The sequence below is a fragment of the Lepisosteus platostomus genome, chromosome 1 (genome assembly GCF_059453375.1).
Source record: "Lepisosteus platostomus isolate fLepPlt1 chromosome 1, fLepPlt1.hap1, whole genome shotgun sequence".
Classification (NCBI taxonomy): domain Eukaryota; kingdom Metazoa; phylum Chordata; class Actinopteri; order Semionotiformes; family Lepisosteidae; genus Lepisosteus; species Lepisosteus platostomus.
Window position 1 is genome coordinate 18,474,571 of NC_142611.1, and position 21,394 is coordinate 18,495,964.

Consider the following 21,394-nt stretch of genomic DNA (forward strand, 5'->3'; position numbering starts at 1 on the left):
GAACAATCTATTTCACACAGCAGCATTGTGATTTTATTTTTTCACTGACAGAAGCCTTTTCTTTCTTTTTAATCACCCCTGTTTCATGTTCCAGAGAAAACATTGCACTTTAATAAGTACGTTTCCCACAACAGTAACATGCAAAGCATGGGCTTGTTCTAATATTTACGGAAAGAAATACTGCACTGTACAATCTGTGTCCTTCTATGTGCTTTCATATTCCTCAAAGGACAACGTGAAAGGTGAAAAAGTTGGATGGTTGCAAGTACTGTACATTTCCTGTAAAATTTGAAAATTCTGATTTGGAAGGGAGGGCATATGAAAACATTTAATGGACTAGAGAGAGGATGGGCAGCCCTCCTGCCACCCTAACCCCAGAGACACCAACACAAAGCTAGGAAGGCCTTTTCTTCAGCTCCTTCCCTGTAGCTTATCATAGAATGACCTCACTACGAAAAACTGTGCCCCTAGATGCACCCAAAAATAGGCATATTTTTTCTTTTTTCTTTATCTCCTTCTAGGACCTACCCAAAAATAAAATAATATAATTCCCTCTGAACTGTCAACATTTTTGTCAGGCCTTTCAGAGTAACGAAAGGTAACAAAGCCCCATCTTTACACCTGCCAAGATTGGCTATTATATCCAGACTTCAATGGTGGGCAATAAATCATAGCACAACAGATTAATTTGTCTTTATTTGACCAATTCCTTTGATAGCAATACAAATAAAAAGGAAAAAGACAAAAATGTCCTGTGCCCAAAACGGCACAACTAGAAAAATGTGTTGTGGAGCAAATTAGGAAAAAAAAGCTAGAAAAGATGCCTCTTATACAGGGGCTGTCATAAAAAGACAGAAATAAGGAAACCACCACACGTTTACGGGCTCTAGATATGTGTGAGCAGGAAACTACCACATCACATCCTGAAACCTGATATTACCTTATCCAACCAGAGTGACCCTAATAAGCATGAAATCACTAGAGAACGGCTCTCCTGCATGCACAAGTAATTATACAGGATAATAGCAGGTGGAGAAAGCATGATTAATGAAAAGACAGGAATTATGCTGTGACAATGGCATTAGACAATCTAGCGCTAATTTACAGGCTGACCATTGAGTGCCTGATTATCAAGGTTGATTTTTGCTTTTCAATTCTGATTGTATAATTATATCATTACTGTAGTCTGAAGTGCCTTTTTGTTCTCCAGTGCCACCATTTCACTGCATTAATAAAAAAGGTAGTTTTGAGGTTATTTATTGAATTATTCCATTGCTGCTACTGGAACTTTATCTTTCCACCCTCTGCGATGTTTCAGGCCTTTGTTAATGCGGCTTTGGAACTGCACTGGATCAAATGAGTATCTGTATCTTTTTTGGGGGCAGAGTGGTGGCACTGAGGCTAAGGATCTGTGCCTGTGACTAGAAGGTTGCCAGTTCAAATCCCACAGCTGCTAGAGGAGTCCTACTCTGTTGAGCCCCTGAGCAAGGCCCTTAACCCCAATTGCTCCAGGGGTACCATATAAATGGCTGACCCTGTGCTCTGACCCCAAGCTTTTCTCTCCCTCTCTGTGTGTCTCATGTAGAGCAAGTTTGGGTATGTGAAAAGACAAAGTCCTTTCTTGCCTGGATAAGTTCCTCCTTAATGGACAGAGCGGTTAGAAAATGGATGAATGGATGTTTGACGATAAGGATGAGACACAGATTAGAAGAGAACACTGCAAATGCAGATCACCAACTTTCCCAACATTTCGCCAGACAGAGACTGGTTAGAATGCAGAAGAAAGGCCCTGGTATAGCTGGAAATGTGTTGATTTTTCCAGAAATATGGAGAATGTGTGCAAAAAAAAGCTTTCGAAATATTCAATGTTGAGGGAAGCAAACAATAACGACAAATGTATAATATATTTTACTTTAAGGGAAATGGCAGCTAATATACGCCCCTATACTTTCTGCTGGACAGGCAGACTAGAAATATGTGAACAGTTATGGCAGCATCAAATAGTAACTCCTTAGATGAAATGATAAGCAAACAGTTCAGTATTCGAATGGTTAACAGGGAAATGCTGTATTAAACGGTTTTCAAATGTGCTCAGCTGTTGATAGAAAAATGAGAAAACCTTCAAGATCCTTGTCCTCAAGGGTATAGGGTATACACCTATTGTTTAAAGTATAAGTTTAAAAGCTTCAGTTTCTTAATCATCTATGTGATATGTAGAATTAGGAAATTTAATGAGAATTTGGATCAAAGGCAGATTGTCTAAGATTATTTTGAAACAATAATTCTCAAAGGCTGAGCTAAATGCTAAGAGCAGAATACAAAGTTTAGGCAATATAAGACTTTTGTAATTCATTTCAGATAAAGCTCTTTCTGTTGATTATTTATCTATTTACTCAATAATTTAAGTTTCACAGCAAGAGAACATTTCAGCTGTTGTTTATTGAACGTTATGAGCTAGAATCTGAGTACCTCAGAGACAGAAGCAAAACTTAAAAACAAATGCTGCTTTGACATTATACTGTAGGTACTCTGAGGTACATAAAAATAGAATAAGTGCTAAAAGCTCTCCTGATGATGCTGAAGCAATTCAAAACTTTAATCCTTGGCAGTATGTTTTAAGTGTATGAGTGACCAAAATAAAAGCAGCATGAAGGAAAGAAAATATACTTTCTGAACAGTGTCATTGTTCCAAGGCACCACCTCTCATTTCCAGCCAAACAGAGCACATGAAAGCAATTCTGATCTGAAAGATATTAAACTGTGCAACTGCCATGCTGAGTTTTCAATTGATCTTAGCACTTCACTGTAGAAGCAATAAGCAGAAGAGCAATCTGACTGCGCAATGTGCGGGTGGTGGTTCCACATAATCAGGTGTTCCATAAATTGTGAAAAATTACTATTCATTTCATTCTGTATTACAGCCTTTTACCTATTTACCTTCATTCAGTTCAAGGTAGGACATCCAGTATGCTCAATGCAAAAATCAGAATCACACTCTATTTTGCCACTGACAAAATACAATTTTAAAAATTCAGTGTTAGAACTGATTCATCTAATTGAAAAAACAAGTCACTTGGGATTGTGAAGCCATTACAGTAATGCAATATATATATATATTATCTTTCTAAGCACTTGCCATCATTAGCTGAAAGGCAGGCTGCAGAGGAGACACAATAGGTGCCTTGAAATGGAAGCAGTAATTGCTTTGCAATTCTGAGCTCATAATCAGTCTGTCTTCCTGGAATGGCAGGGAAGTGTCTTATTAGCGAGGTGGAGGAAACACCATGAGTCATGCAAAGCTCTACTGAAATGGAAGCCCACCATAGATCTCAGGAGAAGATTAAAAAAAAACACTGCACCATCTGTGACATAACTAGCCTGATGCAGCAATGTGATCATAAACATATTGTCAAATCAAGTCAAGCAACAAACAGCCCTGAAATGCATTTTGTTTCCTCAGAGGCCTAACTGTAGGCTGGTTCTCCATCTCATCATTTTGAAGGAGAGCCACTGAAATGTTTTGCTGCACACTAAGCAGGAAAAATAACTTAGTAACCCTCAAGGCTGTGAATTATATCTCCGCTTTAAGGTTGCACGCCATCCCACCACCATTAGACTCCTCTCACAAATTAAGCAGTGTAGCATGCCAATGACTAGATAAAGAATAATAAGGCTAATTACTTTTGGGAAGACCATCAACAGACTTTCACAGCTGGGATGTGCCTGCAGTGTTTTCTTGTTCCATGTCTGTTGTTGTCAGGGCACAAATACCATTGAAGCAATGCTGAGAACTGGTCATGAAAGGGACTCTAGGGAATTATCATACTGAGGCACAGGCAGATCAAGAGCTCATAATCAGGATGAGACAAGCTGTATCCTAGGGCAAAGAATACAGGAAACTGGTATAAAGGAAAATAAAACAAGCCATTAGCACTGGTATCTTCGTCAGTGTTACTCAAGATTTTAAAAAAACATGTACCATATACCATCAACAATGACTTTCTGACAAATTAAAATGATGAAAATATATTTTACCCGTTTACAGGTAAAAAGAAGTTCTTGAGTGGCAGGCTTCTATAGCTTTTAAAGACACCTTTCAATTACTGTACATTACATGATTAAAGACAGAAAAGCATGCTGATCTCCCTTCTCATCCACATAATCAGTTCAATTAAGCTCTGAGAAGGAGTGAAAACCATAAATGCAGCATTTAAAGACTACTTGGCAATCCCTGATTTAGACCATGATTTTGCCAGGATTTATTACAGAGCAATGCCCTCTTGAAACCATCTATATATTCCCTTAGCTTAGCAGTTTCACTTTTACTCCAGGGTTTCCACTGACATATACAAATGAACACTATATCTCTTTCATTTAAACTTTTCCTCTTTACAATCAAAGCAATAGCACTCTGAACTTCAAGCTGCTTGTCATGTTGTTGATGTAAAAAGACAACAGATGACTTAAAATACAGTGAAACAAATTATTACCAATTAAAACTGGCATGAAAGTGATGATCTTTGTGTTTTCCACAACTATTCACCATTAATAAAACATCCAACAACTCGCCAACCATTCATCTTCTGTACTTAACATTCCCAACAATTAACATGGGACATGGATGCACTTTTCAACACAAAGCTTATTCAAATTTTGTCCAACTAATTCAGTTGTTGCTATTTACAAACCAAAAGCAAGTAAATTGTGTTGCCAACAACACAAAAGACTCACATGTGTTCCTAATCAGAATATCACAGTTAGCTCTATTACAATATTTACACTGTTTAAGTATTTGTGTTAATGTAAAAGGTATACAGTATGTGTCAGCTTGATAATATTTATTCTAATTGTTTCCCTCCTCCTTTCTCCACATGCCTTGTCTGCTGAAGTCAAATCAGATAATGTCAATGTGATGAGTACAGGATTCTCATGAATACTTCTGTCTGTTGTGTGCAAGTTCTCCATTGTCACACTGCTAAAATCATTTCCTTGAGCACTGTAAAAAAAAAAACAACCAACTGTATATAGTTGAACTGAAATATGCCATTAATAAGGTGAGGCAAGAACAAAACAAAACCATAAAAGTCATTAATTGAAAAATGGGCGCTGTAGCCAATTAGATAACTAACATAATTATTCATATTAAGTAATTAATTAAAGTAAGAATTTTATAACTTTCCCGGCTTCACTAAAAAACCCTCAATAAAGCCATCTCGTGTCTCAATCTGATTAAAGTCTCAGTGATCCTCCAGCACATTCTGCTTTCAATTCCATCCATTTTCTGTTTCATCCAATGAAGGATTCCAGGGGAGCTGAAGCCTCTCCTGGCCTACCAATGAGCAGGAGGCAGGCTACACCACGGATAGGACACCAGTCCAATACAGGACAGGTAAATACAGACAGACACACATTCAAACTGGGGCCACTTTTCCCAAATGCCAATTAAGCTACAAACTCCACACAGATAGCACCACAGGTGTAGGAATACTAACCCACTGGACCACCATGCTGCTTCCTTTCAATTAATTCCCTTTCAATAACCAGTTCCACTCTTGCTCTAGATTAAAAAAAGCCTCCTACTTGGCAAAGACATCTTCCCTTCAGCTAAAGACTTCTTAACCCTCTACTGATCCCTTTCTATATGCCCCAGATTTCAAGCAATTTCTGGCAAGGTGCTCCTGTGGAGGATAGAACAGGGAGTTTAGTCAGCATGCCATCTGTAAAGGATCAAGTACAGGTTAATCCCAAGAAAACACAAAATAAAAAGAAATAAAACGAACACATTCTGCCTCAGGAGCTTTCTTCGGGTGGGTGCACAGAGGGTATAGGCAGTTTAGGATCTAGATAGGTTACACTAAATCAATTACATTTCTAAGGGTTTAAACATTAGAGATTCTAATGCAGACAGGTTGTTTTCTGAATGGTCAATTATGTGGCAAAGGGAAGATTTATGACGTCCTAATTTTCCGTACATAAGTCTGGATAATGCAAAGGGGAATGCAGAAACTGAAACTGCTATAGTTAACGATAACTGCTTAAACCAGCTTGCAAAGGCACCTATGAGGAGAGAGATTCTTATTCAAATAATAAAGACAGCATTAATGGAATAGCTATGATAGAGTGATTGGGAAATTGCAACTGTAATATAATAATCTTTGACTTTCAATCTCTGAAAGTCTAAAATTGGGATTTACAATTGAAAGCAGAGTCTGAATGAGCCTGCAACTGGCAGAAGCACGAACAGGTGAATAATAGAAGAATAATAGGTATACTTCAAAAACATAATATTAAAGGCTCCAAACTAATTCACCTTTAAGGCAAATATGGTACTGTACATCCAAACCTAGGAACCTCATTGTCTATCATTTAATGGAGAACTGGAAATAAAAGAGAAAAATACATACTCATCCCTCTCTCTTTACCCCACCTTCACCTGTGGAGCAGATCCCTGGTTCATTGTAGTGGGGGGTCCAATAGCATCACTCTTATGAACTGATGATTTATCACATCAATGAGGTGACTTAACCTAATAAACCCCATGTCTTTTCTTCACCTTAATTATTGTTTGACCAAACTACTGAATTCATAAAAATGGAGACAAAAACTGATCCAGCAACTATGAGACCATCCAGTCTTACCCTAAGATTCAAGATGTCCTACCCTGTGAATACTGTAGGGATCTTCATTATGGGTCCCCCAAAAAATATCAGCTGAATACAAATGATCCTTCCATTATCAAGCAACCTAAATAAACTATAGGAGACAGCTGTTCCTAAATAAATTAATATTATCCCCTCTCAGTTCTATAACACAAGAGGGCATTGAAACATTAATCATTGCTTTGTTAATATGTTGATCAATGCTTTGTGTGTAAAATGGTGTGTAATTAAATATGTAGAATACCTTGTAGGTTTTGGAGTGAAATGTAGAAATTAATTTCTTTTGGTGAAAGCAGATCAGGATCTAGAATGTTGCATGCACTGTGTTCCAGAAAAATGACAACAGTCTTAAAACCAAGAACTCAAAGAAGTGAGAGTGTATCGGCACTCTGATCTCTAATGAAGTCCTTGATTTGAGAAACTGCTTAAAGACAGCAGATTTTCTTTGATGTTCTACTCAGCAAATGTTGAACACATTCAGCCTCACATTTCTGCTAAGAATTAGGCATAAGATAACTTACAAATTCTGATAATTTACTAGGTCTAAATATAAAATGGCTACAGACTGCGAGACGTAATAGTAATGATTTTTTTTTTATTGGTCCACCTTGAATGTAACAGATAATGCGGCCCAATGAATACGGCAGATTTTATTGGCGTACATTGTGGAAATAAAGCCTCAGAGACTAGGCAAGAGTTTCCAATTACTGCAAATGCATCTGAGGAACTCACAATAAATGCAAAACACGCAATAAATCAAGCAAACGCAATGTACTGTAGCAGGAGGCTGTTTTATTCAAAGTAATTTCCTGCAGTGCTAAGCTGGTGCTGGCTTTTCCTGATGGGCATAAACACCTGCTCATATCTCAATACTAAAAGAGAGAGAGTAGATATTAGTGGAAGCTTTTCAAAGGCTTGTGTTGTCTGCCTTGAACATTTCTTAGAACACTGAATGGAAACTGGGGTGGCATGATGATGCAGTGGTTAGCATTGCTACAGTACCTCACAGAGCTGGGGACCTGGGTTGCTATCTGTGTGGGGTTTGTATGTTCTCCCCGTGTTCGCATGGATGTTCACCAGAAGCTTTGATTTTCTCCAACAGTTGAAGACATACTTGTAGTTTAAATTGGCTTTGATGATGTAAGTGTGTGTGTCTGTGTATGTTCTGTGACGGACTGGCATCCTGTCCAGGGTGTATCCTCCTGCTTTGCACCCATTGCTTGCCAGGATAGGCTTTGGCTCCTCTGAGACCCTGAATAGGATAAAGTGGTAAGATCATGGAGAGATGGATGATAGGAAACTATAACACTTTAAAAAAAAAGCTTTTTTTCTGGATCTCTGAAACAGCAAAGAGCTGTTTCAGAATAAAAAAAGAGTCTTATCAGAAAGGATTAAGTGAAAGATTTATTTTTAAAAATAAAACTTTTATTTAAATTTAAATTGACTCTCACTGCGGGAGGTAAGTAAAGGGATCAGTTTCAGCTGAAACCGTATTATTTATTCGGATGTTGTTTTTTGTATGTGGAACTATACTGTAGATAATCTTGCATTTAAGAGATGTGGAGGTTTTATTCAATGTGGTCTAACAACATGGATTTGAATTTTAATTAAGTCAGACGATTACTTATTATATCAACCCATTTCCCCAACAAAGATTATCCTTATCTTCATGTGTTAATTTAATTTGTACTATATTTTAAAAATATTTTTCAATCTTCGACTTATCATTTGATAAGTATTTAGAAGTATCCTGGGATGTTTTCCTTCATGTAACCCCTCTTCTAAAATAGATGGAAAGCAATAAAATGGAAGTGAAAGCATTATACACAAATCAATTTACTAGTCAAAGTTTTAGGAGCTTCTCCATCCAATAAAAATATTCTGTCATTTGCAGGCAATGTGTGGTTCAACAGGTGATCTACTGTGAAAGTCACAGGCTCGTAGGATGTGTGGCCACCTTTGAAAGCCATACAAAGTTGTTAATCTGTAATGCATGTTTTGCACCAGGTTGGAAACCCTGTGTTGTGGGCTTGCATCCTATTTCTCTCATACAGCCTGGACAAGCATGTGCCTGTTCACTGCTGTCTGAGCCCTAATGTGATGATTATGAATGATCCTGAATCTGGCAGGAGAAGGATAGGCATGATCGAGAAACTAGGGATGCAAACAAAAACAATAGGCAGAATTGTGGTCAAAACAGAAAAACACAAGGTCTAATTGCAGAGAAAGCAAGGGTCAAAATACAAATCAAAGCTTGTTATTAAACGAGGGTCAAAACCAGACAGAGCAGAATGGAGGGAATGCAGAGACTGAAGTTAGCTTCAAGACTAAGCAGTGAATGAACAGAGGAAATCATTTAAATAGTAGATGATTGGATGCAGTTGTGGTTGATAATTACTGAAGCGGCACAGTAGATAGTAGTCACAGGAAAAAAAAATTGATGTGAGTGAAGTTTAATGTTATTACACACCTGAATGCCACATGTATTCCCATCATATCCTACAATTGCTCAGTGAGGTAAGTCAGTTTAGCACGCAAGGCATCCCAGGTAAAACTGTCACGTTCTTATCTCACATGAGCAGCATGAGGACAGGCATTGTGCTGCTGGGTGGTTGTCACATGAGGATGAGTCTGTAGCAAGTGAGGTCTCGGGACTTCATCAATGTAGCATTGCATGACAGAGTCAGGTCTCCATCAACTGCTACAAGTGGAGTTCTGTAATGACTTGAGACTCCTGTCCAAATCATCAAATTTGAACCTTCTCGTCAATTGGTTTTGGGTCATCTACATAATACATAACATGTGTAGCTAAAGAGAACACTTTCATGGAGAGCAACAGTGTGCTGATTTAGTCCAGGCTTCACCATACTGTTGTCACAAAAGCATTGTTTTTTTATGTTGCTGACATGTGCGTGTTGGTTACTTCTGTACTTTTCCTTCTTTTCAACAGGATTGATACTCACAGGTCAAATCTCCTCATCATTTGTGCACAATCAAGTGCCTCACTAACAAAGTAATTTAGTGCTTATGCAGCAGTTCAAAGTCAATCATGAATGAGCTAAATTATTTTTTATCATATAATATTTTTTATTTTTCTAAAATTATGTGGACAGATGTAGATTGATATACTGCATCTAAAGAGTATTGGAATCAATAGCTTTCCTTGCATATTCATGTCTTCAGTAAATAAGAAAGTACTGTAGATGTTGTGAAAAGATCAGAGCTGAGTAATATTTATCCCATAACTGACAGTGATGTAACATACCATATAGTTTATATACAGTATATAGCCCTGAAAGGTATAAAATATGATACAAGTAATAGGTTTATTCCATGCTGAAAAGGGAAGAAAGAAAACACAATGTTTCAGCTGTGGAGCCTTCTTCAGGTGTGAACTCAATTGCATTTAATCTGTAGTTTTTTATTTTTCTTTTTTCCAGAGAATCTATCAAGGTCAGTTAAGGTCAAAGTTGAATTGTTTGCATAACTATAAAGTAGAGAGTAAATTTTACTGTAGTATTTTTTTGATTTTGATGTGATTGTGACATCCCCAAAAATCTAGAAAATAAGTTATCTACAGTACAATGATTTTTTTACATTCAAATTATTGTGTAAAAATAAATTGAATACATTTATTGTAATGCTTTCCCTGAGTTTAAGTGTCAAGTTTATTTGTCAAAACACAGTCTCCAAATCTAATTCTTCAGGTATTCTATGAAACTTGACCCTGTTTATTGTTTCTAAAACATTAACAATGGAATTGGAACTAAAAAAGCAAAAACAAAAATACATTACTAAGGTTTTGCAATTGTAATTAATGATTACATGGTGGGTTAATACTATTTAATGCATTAAAGATATGTAATCAAAAAAGCTTGTTTTAGAAGAGCAGATCACAAATTACACGTGATCAGCAGTAATTTAACACTGAGAAACCTATTAATGATGCTGGCCGGCATTACTTGCTTAAATGCATGTTAATGGACACTTCCCAAGTGGAAAAAAGGACCATATCCAAATTTGAATAATTTACTTTTGGTCACTATCCTGGTCAGAGTATTCTCAAGAAAAAGGGAACAATGAATTTCTTGTGTGCCAGAAATCACTGAAACAAATTTGACTATTAAGTCCGCTATTGCCTGCTTCATTTATTGATTGAACACCAACAGATATCTAACATCTAATATCTATCTAATATAGATAGGTAATATCTTCTAATTAATTTGCTACATGTATGCAATGCACTTAACTATAGCTTCTGAGACAAACTGCTGCTTCCCAGAAACATTTTTTACATGAGTACATCTGAGAATGCCAGATTGATATAAGAAAATAGGAGGGTGTACTAGTTATATTTAATGATAATTATATTTTATCACAGTATGTTTATTGTATATGTATTTTAATATAAATAAACTAAATGGATCTTTTACTGCATAAAGAACATGATTATACTGTTACGGATGTCAGAAAGGACGAACCGTGGAATAGCAGGAGAGTGTAAGAGACCCAATGCGCAGCGGCGAGACGGGGGTAAGCCCGGAATCAGCTGTTCAGGAAATGCTGTATAAAAACCTATGCGCTCAGGTAGCGGACGTGGGGCAACCTGGTGCTAGGCGGGTTTCAGCACATCTGAACGTCAATGCAGAGCCAAAGCAGACTGAAAGACCCGGAAATATATAGTCCCAGAGAGAGAGAAACACCGGAAGGACAGCAAAGAACCGGAAATGAGAGACAGGACAGAGAAGGAGCGCTCTCTGGCTGCAGAAGGCGTGACAGTACCCCCCCCCCCCCTTCATGGGCGGCTCCTGACGCCCATACAAATAAATGAGCTGCACAGCACTGGGAGGAGGAAAAACCTCATTTAACTGAAAGGAAACCTCCGGGAGTCCACCAAAAGGTCCGAGACCCAGGGAGCAGGGGGGACCAAATAGGAGGGGAAACCAGGAAGAGAAAAATTTAAAACAACAGGCAAAAACAAGATTAAAAACAAAAAAGCCGGGGAAAATACAGCAGACTGGGAAAAAGGCACGTTCACATTCTAACGCTGATATCAGAGTGGACAACCCGAGGAAAGCCAGACTGTAGTCCGCTCACAGACACGGATGCCCGGAGAGATATCCAGCGAAAAGAATGGAGGAATGGCAGAAAGCTCACCAAACTAACACTGATATCGAAGTGGGCAACCCGAGGAAAGTGAGGTACAGGACCCGCTCACAGACACAGATGACCGGAGTGATATCCAGCAATTAGAAAGGGAGAGGAAAAAAGCTCAGCATCCTATCACTGATATCGGAGTGATCTACCCAAGGAAAGCCAGGTACAGGACCTGCTCACAGACACAGAAAGGCAGGAGTAGCATCCCGGGATTAGAATAGAAGAACTGAAAAAAAAAGCCCAGAGAAAAAGAAAAAAAACAGTGGAAAAAACAAAAGGCGCCGCTCGTGGGGTCGAAAATGACTCTGCATTCTGTCACGGATGTTAGAAAGGATGAACCGTGAAATGGCAGGAGAGCGTAAGAGACCCTATGCGTAGCGGCGAGAAGGGGGTAAGGCCGGGCTCAGCTGTTCAGGAAATGCCGTATAGAAACCTATGTCCTCAGGTAGCAGACGTGGGGCGACCTGGTGCTAGGCGGGTTTCAGGACATCAGAACGTCAATGCTGAGCCAAGGCAGACTGAAAGACCCGGAAATATATAGTAGAAGTGGAAGAATGGAGAGGGGAGTGTAGGGAGAAAGAAGAGACTGAACAAAGGCAGAAGTGGTTGAGGCACGAGCAGGAGAAACATAAGGTCTTTATTTAGATGTATGTTGTCTTAAGAAGCCAGTGGATAGATGGAAGTATTGATAAAGGAATGGAGAAAAAACAAGAAAGTTGAGGCGAGCCACAGAATATTTTATGTGTGGAAGTAGGTGGGTAGCACTGGTAGCAAGACGCCTGAGAAGGTGTTGTAATAGACCAGATAAGAGAGTACCATGACCTAGACAAAAAGTTGTGTAAAATAGTTGATAAGGAATGCAAGGATCCTGAAAGCATTGCTCAAGAGGAAATATCTTGAACAATCTGGAACTAATGTCAGAGAAGACATTAGTTTGGACTAGGAGATGGGATGGTCAATAATGGCAAAAGAAGATGAAAGGAATGGCTGTTATACAAGAAGAAATATGAGAGCCAGGTATATTAGTGTACAAAACTTTGATGGCTTTCAAAGATGGCCACACATTTAGTGGTATGGTGTAAGTGGGGCCAGTAGGTGGCTCTAACCCTGCGCTCTGTGTAGGTCTTAATGCCCCAGTATAGTGACGGAGACACTATACTATAAAAAGGCACTATCTTTCAGATGAGTCGTAAGACCGATGTCCCGACTATCTGTCATCATTAAAAATCCCAGGGCATTTCTCGAAAAGAGTAGGGGTGTTACCCTGGCCAAATTTCCTGTTGGCCTTTACCAATCATGGCCTACTAAAAATCCCAATCTATAAAATTGGCTTCATTACTCTGTTCTCCTCCCCACTAATAGCTGATGTGTGGTTAGCGTTCTGGCGCACTATGGCTGCCGTTCAACCAGGTGGATACTGCACGTCCGTGGTGTCCACCATTACCCGTAAAGCACTTTGAGTGGAGTGTCCAGAAAAGCTCTATAAAAGCGTAAGGAATTATTATTATTATTATTATTATTATTATTATTATTATTATTATTATTATTATTATTATTATTATTATTATTATTATTATTATTATTATTATTTTACTTTCATGGTAGATCCCTTGTTGATCCACAAATTGCCTGTCATTGACAGAATATCTGTTGGACAGTGAAGCTCCTAATGATGTGACTAGCAAATGCATTTTTGTCAAATGCTTTCACTTCTATTTGATCGTTCTCCATCTATTTAAGGAGAGGGGTTATCCTAGGGAAGGGCATTTAAAACTGAGAACAAGAAGCACTTCTTTGTCCAGGGGCTTGTAGAAGTATAAGACAAGTTACAGAGCCGTGTTGTTGAAGCTGAAACCACAGCTTCTTTCATGAAACAGCTGGATGAAATCCTAGGATCAATTATCTAATACAGTATGTACGAAACAAGGTACTGTAGATGTGCAGAATGGCTTCTTCTCGTTTGTACCTATTCTTATGTTCTTATAAGGGGATCTAATAATAAGCCTTGAGGGAGAGTAAGGAGCAGAAAGTAAGGCTTGCCAAGGTACTGTACCTGAATCACTCAAATGAAAAGGGCACAAAATTAATATCCACTGAATAGGTCACATACTTTGCATGACACTTAAGATTTCAGTCATTTTGGAAGCCTACCGAAGCCTACTTTATAACTTAACTGTTTTTTATGTTTCCAAAAACATCACAAGCTAAAGATTAATATGGGGTAATGACATCAATTGATTTTCTAATTGCTTTATCCAATACAGGATAGCAGGGGAGGCAGGGCAATTTTCCTAGAAGCCAACTAACCTACCAGTATGTATTTGGACCGTTGGAGAAAACTGAATCACATATACAGTAGGAAGCCAACACAAATACAGGGAGAACATACAATCTCCTCTCATACAGCGCCCTAGGAAATGAACCCAGTGCCCTTGCATTGCAAGGCAGAAATGCTAACCATTGCATCACCACGCCACCTTTAAAAATGTTATGTTTATGCTTAAAATAAAGTATTACCATATTATTATTTTACTAATTAAGGAGATCTGATAGAGATTTGTTTGGAAATAGTCAATCACATGTGTATATTACACCTAATAAGTAAAGCTAACTTAGACAGCTCCTTAGAATGGATCCCTAGGTTTGTCCAAGAAGAAGCAAATTAACATTGCACCCTGCTGACAAACACATTGAGAAAGCACTCCCGGATGCATTCATAGAATCTCTGCATCACATTCAGCTTCAAGAAAGCTTTTCTGTTTCTCTGGTAGAATATTTAGCAGGCATAGTAAGGCACAGTCTGAGCCACAACAAAGTCAGTGTCTCACACAGAGCATACATAGTAGTGTGGACCATAAACCATAGGAAATAAATAGTAGTATAAATAGTATAAATAGTAGGAAATAAATAGCAGTATACAACATATAAAATCACATTATATTCACACTGAATTAAGACAAAATGTAATATACAATATACTAAAGCATAGAATTTGAGAAAAGAAATACAAGTTGTTCTTATGCTAGGAGAGATGTTAGAGTTGACTAAATCAATCTGTGGCTCATGTCGCATAACACAATGTTGATTTCTTAACTTGTCATCATGCATGCTATTTCAGTTGAATTGAAGCCAAATCAGAAAATTTCCAGCACTTCAAAGCTGCACTTCAGTTCTCTGCCTCTTTAGATTATTGTTTCATTAAAGCTGTTTGTGACTATGTTTATACTGAATTGTTAAATCATGTTCACTGTGCCCAGGAGCACTAGGTCCTTTATCTATTCAGCCAATAGTATGTTTTCCTACTGTACAATTTGTACAGCATCTGCATAAATGCTGGCTGTAATCACACGAAAGGTCACAGCTCCCTAATGACATAAAGTAGGTCTATACCACAATGGAATTATCTTTACAATCTACAGACAATGGGTGGAATTAAGACTCCCTATTAAGCTAACATTAAAATCTGCTGCCTCAGAGTCATTTTTTATGTGTCAGATACAAAGTTTTCACACTGACAAAGCATACAGTATATATTTTCCCGTATGTAGTTTGTGTATTTTCTGAGAAGGGCTTTGTGTATTATTCATCATCTACTCGTGGTTTTCGTCACTGTATCATTCTCTTTGAAAGGGTGATTTGACTTGTATCAAATCATTCAGCAAATCCTTGGTGGTTATCCTCCAGTATTTACAGTCCACGGATAGAATTAGTCAGCGTCCTTTTACATATTTCTTTAACTTATTCTAGGTTGCTCAGAAATTTTGGTAACTCTTTGATTGGGCTTAATAATGCATTTGTTATTAATAAAAAAATAATAGTTCCTGTAAATTGTTTGACCTGAAAATATGACTAATGGCAGTGATTAGTTTTTGTTCACCAAGGTATGATGTTAGCTGTTGGCTGATCATGTACTGTATTATTAGTAGTAGAATAATTTATGGGTTCATGACCTATAATTCCATTGCTGTTTATTTTCATTTGTTACAAGAATTTAATTTGGGCCTTTAATACTGTACCGTACAGTATATGCTGTATAGCTTGTAGTATTGCTTATGCAAGATGGCCAATATTGTTGTCCTTGCAGTCTTTTCTGTTCATCCATATTGATGTTTACCCATTAAGACGGAAAGTATTGATAGCAATCCCAGGCCACGTTTCTAGACCTGTCTGATTGGGTTTTTGTCTAGGGGGTACAAACTACATGCTTACAGTGAGCATTTTTTTCTTTCATCTGACAATTCACCACATGTTCCCGCAAAATGTGTCTCAAACTGCACTATATCCTGATGAAACAGCAGTAGGAGATTGCTCTTGGACAGATCAATATGATGTGCCACATGTATCTTTGTTTGATGAACACCAGCTCTTTCCTGACATACTTGGAAAACATTAGCTATCAGAGAGACGTGAATTGTGCTCCAGCTTCTTTGCTCTGCAAAGCGGTGAAAAAAAACATAAGATTCAATTTCAGCTAAAGATAAATGAAGATAACTTGCTAGTAATATTCATTTGACAATCTGTTTTTAAAAAAATATTTTTACTGTTGCTTTACTGTATAATTCCATGAAGCATTCCACTCTTAATAGAAACAGAAGTACATGATATACAGTACAGTACATTGGGAATTCAGCCTTTTGCTATATTATTTTATGTGTGCCATACATAGACCATTAACATTTACAGCTTTTGTTTATAGAACAGGATAAACTTGTGCTGCTAAACCAAAACCTGCTAAAAAGCTGGTTATTTTAGGTGATCATCTCTATATTTTAAAAATATTTTGTTAATGAGTGCAGTCATTAGTACTGTATATACTGACAATAATGCTACATCCTTCCTGCCACAGCTCCAGAGTTATTAAAACCTAACAATCCAGGTGTGAATTTCGCAGTTTCTTAATTTCTAGCCTTGGGTGGGGCAGACCTAGTTACTGTGATAATATAGCATTGGATTCCATTCAGCTCATGTACAGCAGGAGGTGTGGGGAGCACAAATGTAAAAATTGAATCCTGGCTTCCTACTATCATATATTCAGTGCCTGGCTCTCCATCACACTCAATGCAGGGCACATAAGGGACTCAATAAACCATTGAATTGTTCTGATTCAATGCGTTTCTGAAAGTCAAATCTATACTGTACATCTATCCTCACTTACAGTACACACTCCAAAAACAAGAAAGTAACACAACAGAAGGTAAAGGGCAATCAAAACACTCACCCAGTTCTCAAGGCATTGAACTGTAGATAAGGGCTTTTTCCATCATTGTATTATGCATACTTCATCACTATCCAGAATCAAATATCAATAAAGCAGCAGAATAAGCAAGAAAACAAATGATACATTGTTTTTCATGTGGTGTCTTTTGACTGTCATCACCCAGATAACTGTACAGTATGTTTGTTTCCAGCAGCTACTGAAATGAATATAGAGATCTACTGTATTTTAACACAAAGGGAGACACATCGGAGAATAATGAGAATATGGTACAGTACATAGTAAGGACTGTTTGAAACCTGCCATCCCTGCCTTCTCCATCAGATTTTTTATGACCTTGTGGTCTTTATTTAAATCCGCTTAGATGGACTTTTTATGCATGTTTGCTGCATAAAGCTGTTTCCTAAGAAGGTTTATTTAGATGTGAATATGAACACTGAGGCTTTTTTATTCTGTTGTAAGAAACCCCCTTATAACTCAGCGGGCGTTTGAGATAATATAGAGTTCCTAGGCATTTAATTAAATTTTATGTTGAAATGTCAAGTATGAGAGCAGTCAAAATGAAAGTTTTATAGATGCCTAAGATGTTTTATATAAAACCCTGATGCCTGTTTTACTATTCTAATGATAAGGCTATCAGCACAAAACATACTCCTACACATTCACTTAATGTTCAATTTACATAGAATTATAAAAACTCTGACTTTAATTTACTGCTAAATGTCTGAAAATAATATTATCAAAAATACTTTAGCAAAAAAACATAACTACTGTACTAAACAACCAGAACTTCAATAGATGTATTCTTAGAACCGAGATGGTGTTTGTGGAATGCAATACAAGTTCTCAAAATTATTTTGAAAAGGCGCACAGTAATAAATAGAAATAGCTATAGCATAGACAATTTTACAGTCTAGTCACAAACTTTCACAGAGGAAACTGCCCTATTAATTACAAAGGTAACATATTGCAGAAAACCTTGGGTTTAACTCATTTGTATTAAGATGAGGATTGTAATTATGTAACAGCTACAAGAAAATGTAAAATAATTTGAACTAAATTACTCTGTATCAATCTATAATTAAAGAACCTTGTCACATTACCACTATTATCAACCAAAATAGCAGAATTGTTTAACTTTTCTACACAACTACTGTGCTCATGGTATAAACATCACTTCTGCTTGAATGTCTGCATCTTTTGCCCAGAGCTTTTGGTTTATGAATGTGCAGTATCTTGTGTGTGTTCTATGTTTAGTGTTTTGCTTCACTTGTGTCGTTGTTGTGTTGAGGCATCTTGTAATGTTTAGATGAGGTTCTCCACTAAAACAATATTTTAGCCTTAACTCATTGACAATGCTTTAATACATAATCAAATTTCAGAATCTTTAGCTTCACTAATCCAAGATATTCACCTCTGGAAAAAAAGAGGAATTCTATAATTAAAATTATGGATGGTGAAATTGCTGCCGGCATTTTAGAAACAAGTGTTATATCTCCAGCAATCCTGAAACGTGGTGATAGGTCACAGGTTATTTAAAAAAACAGTTGGATAAGTTTCATAGGTTTGCCTCTCCTGTAGCATTAATACAGAACATCTACAAAATATATTTAACTTGTTCTTCTGCTGTGCAGTTGTATCTTGAAGAACCTATATGACAATTACAGTGCCTTGCAAAAGTATTCAGATCCTTCAAATATTGACCCATTTTGTGAAATTACAAAATTATACATAACATTTTTTTAACTTAATATGTAATTCCAAACCTGGATGCTTAAAATGATAATTGCTAAGGTAAGTTGCAGTAAATGTCAGCCAAAGCTAAAGACAATAAACTGAAATATGTTGATTACACAAGTATTCAGATTCCCTAACACAATATTTAATGGAAGGTTTTTTGGCACCCATTATAGCCACAAGTCTTTTTGGATGAGCCATTACCAACTTTCTACATCAGCCTGTTGCAATGTTTTCCCATTCTTCGTGGCAGATTAGCTCAAGTTCCCACAGGTTGCTTGGGAATCACATATGAGCAGCAGATTTCAAGTCTTTGCAAAGATTCTTAATAGGATTCAATTAAATTCAATTTAACTGGGGTACTCAAGGACATTCACTTTCTTATTCATAAGCCACTCCAATACTTCTACTACTTTGCCCTTGTGGTTTGGATTTTTGTCCTGCTGAAAGGTGCATTTATGTCCCAGTTCTACTGTAGGTCTGAAGCAGGTTTTCCTGCTTTGATTTGACAGTACTTTGCACCATGTATGTCCCCATCTTTTTAATGATCACATTCACTATACCCAAAGAGATATTAAGGGTCTTTGAAATGCTTTATACCCTTCTTCTGGCCTGTGCCTTTTATACACCTTTATCTGAGTTGTTCTGAAAACGTCTTGGTCTTCATGGTTTAATCTTTGTTTGAAATTCACTGACTGAAGGACCTTCCTGAAATAGGTGTATTTTACTATATAATCAAAGGCTGTTCAACTAATTGTGTAAACCATTAAGGTAATTTTCTGCACCTAAATTCATTTAGGTCTGCCACAGCAAAGGATTTGAATACTTATGCAATAATGACTTTTTTTCTTTCATATTAGTTATATAATTACTGCTTTCTATATATTTCTTTGAATTTATGGAGTAGGTTATGTATATAACAAATTCCAATTGCCAATTCAAAGTGTCATTACTGTACCCTTAAAAAATAAACTCTGTGCAATGTACTTGTATCTATTTGGGAGATACTGCTTACACATTATGCATAACATCTGGCTTATTATGCGTATTATTACAGTATTATTAAATGTGTAAAAGGGAAAAGTGACATGATAAGCAATTTGGAAACAAAGCTTATTTCTGACAACTTTAAACAAAAATCAAGGCTGCTTTTACACATCATAAACTTTGCATCCACCACCACCTATCTGACTGTTAGTTCACATTGTTTACTGTCCTTTCCTTCACAGAGAGCTTTGCCATTCAAAGTCAAAAGTTTCACTGGGATAATTTGAAAGAAGTAATTTGTAAGTCTCCAATACAGACATTTTGGTTATATTCTGCAACATGTTTTACACTATGCTCAGTTCCATAAATAGTTCTTGAAAAGCACAGCAGACCCTAGTTATCAGAAACTACTGTTTAAAACACAAAATTAGTTGCTTTACAGCACAATTGTTTTGTTCTCTCACTAGGAAAAAACACACAAACATGTCTTACTAACATGGCTCTTTTGTTCAGTAACGGTTTACATCTGTTATAAAGATACTGTGATTATCAAATTTTCTAGACTACCTTTCTAGATGTTCTAAACTCCTTGTTTCAGAAGTTCATTTTAGGAAATGCATCAGTTTTTTTTATTTATTAAGAAGTAACAATCAACAAGTTACTGAAGTCTCATGCTAACTTGGTCCTGTGTTAAGATCTCATTAAGGTTCAATGTACAGTAAGTGGGGCTTAATCCTTACTCTTCAAATTAGCTTTTATCTTTAATTACTCACGGTTAACTAATGGTATTTTAGTAACATGATGGAGCAGTGCAATCATTGAGTGTTTTTCCAAAATTAATGTAATAATCCATTACTTGAATGGTGGGAATTAAATATAAGTGTTGCTTTCTTCCCCAAGCTGTTGCTGGGTGATTCGATTACTTTTGTTGTATTTAATATACAATACACACACATTTGCAACTGTTTTTCCTGAGGAAAAACACCATTGCTTGTGTCAGGACCTGGAAGACTGCCAAAGTTGGCTGTCTGTTCACCTATATGGGAACTGTGTGAAGCCCCATAAACAAAATGATACTTACACATCCAAGAGCTGAACAGGAGTGGTTCAATAATAACACATTAGCATGAAGGTTATGCGTTCACATTTAAGCACAGAACCCTGCCAGCATACAATAAAAGGCATTAAGAGTCCTATAAGACAATTGATATCAGACACTAATCAATTCGCAAAACCCAAACTAGGAGAAATGGATGTGTTTTTGTCTTCCCATTTTAATACACTGGAACTCTGGGACTTGGGATTTGATTTTTTTTCCTCAAGAAACAGCTTTGAAAAACTGCCCATCAGTTTAGTAATGTACCAGTTTTAATGGGTCTATAGATTTTTTGGCAGGGGTTATCTGAAAACTAAACATTCCAATCTATTAACATCAGGCTTGGGAGCATAATTAGCTACTATATACTGTATAAACTTGATATAGAGGTTAATTATGACCCCCTCTTATTTGTAACCATTCTCAAGTACAGGATCTTTGCCAAACCAACACATTAAATGATTGACCAATTTGACAATTTGCTCTATTTTATAACTAAGCAGCTGTCTGTAACAAACACCTTTACTGGAAGAGTAGAAGAGC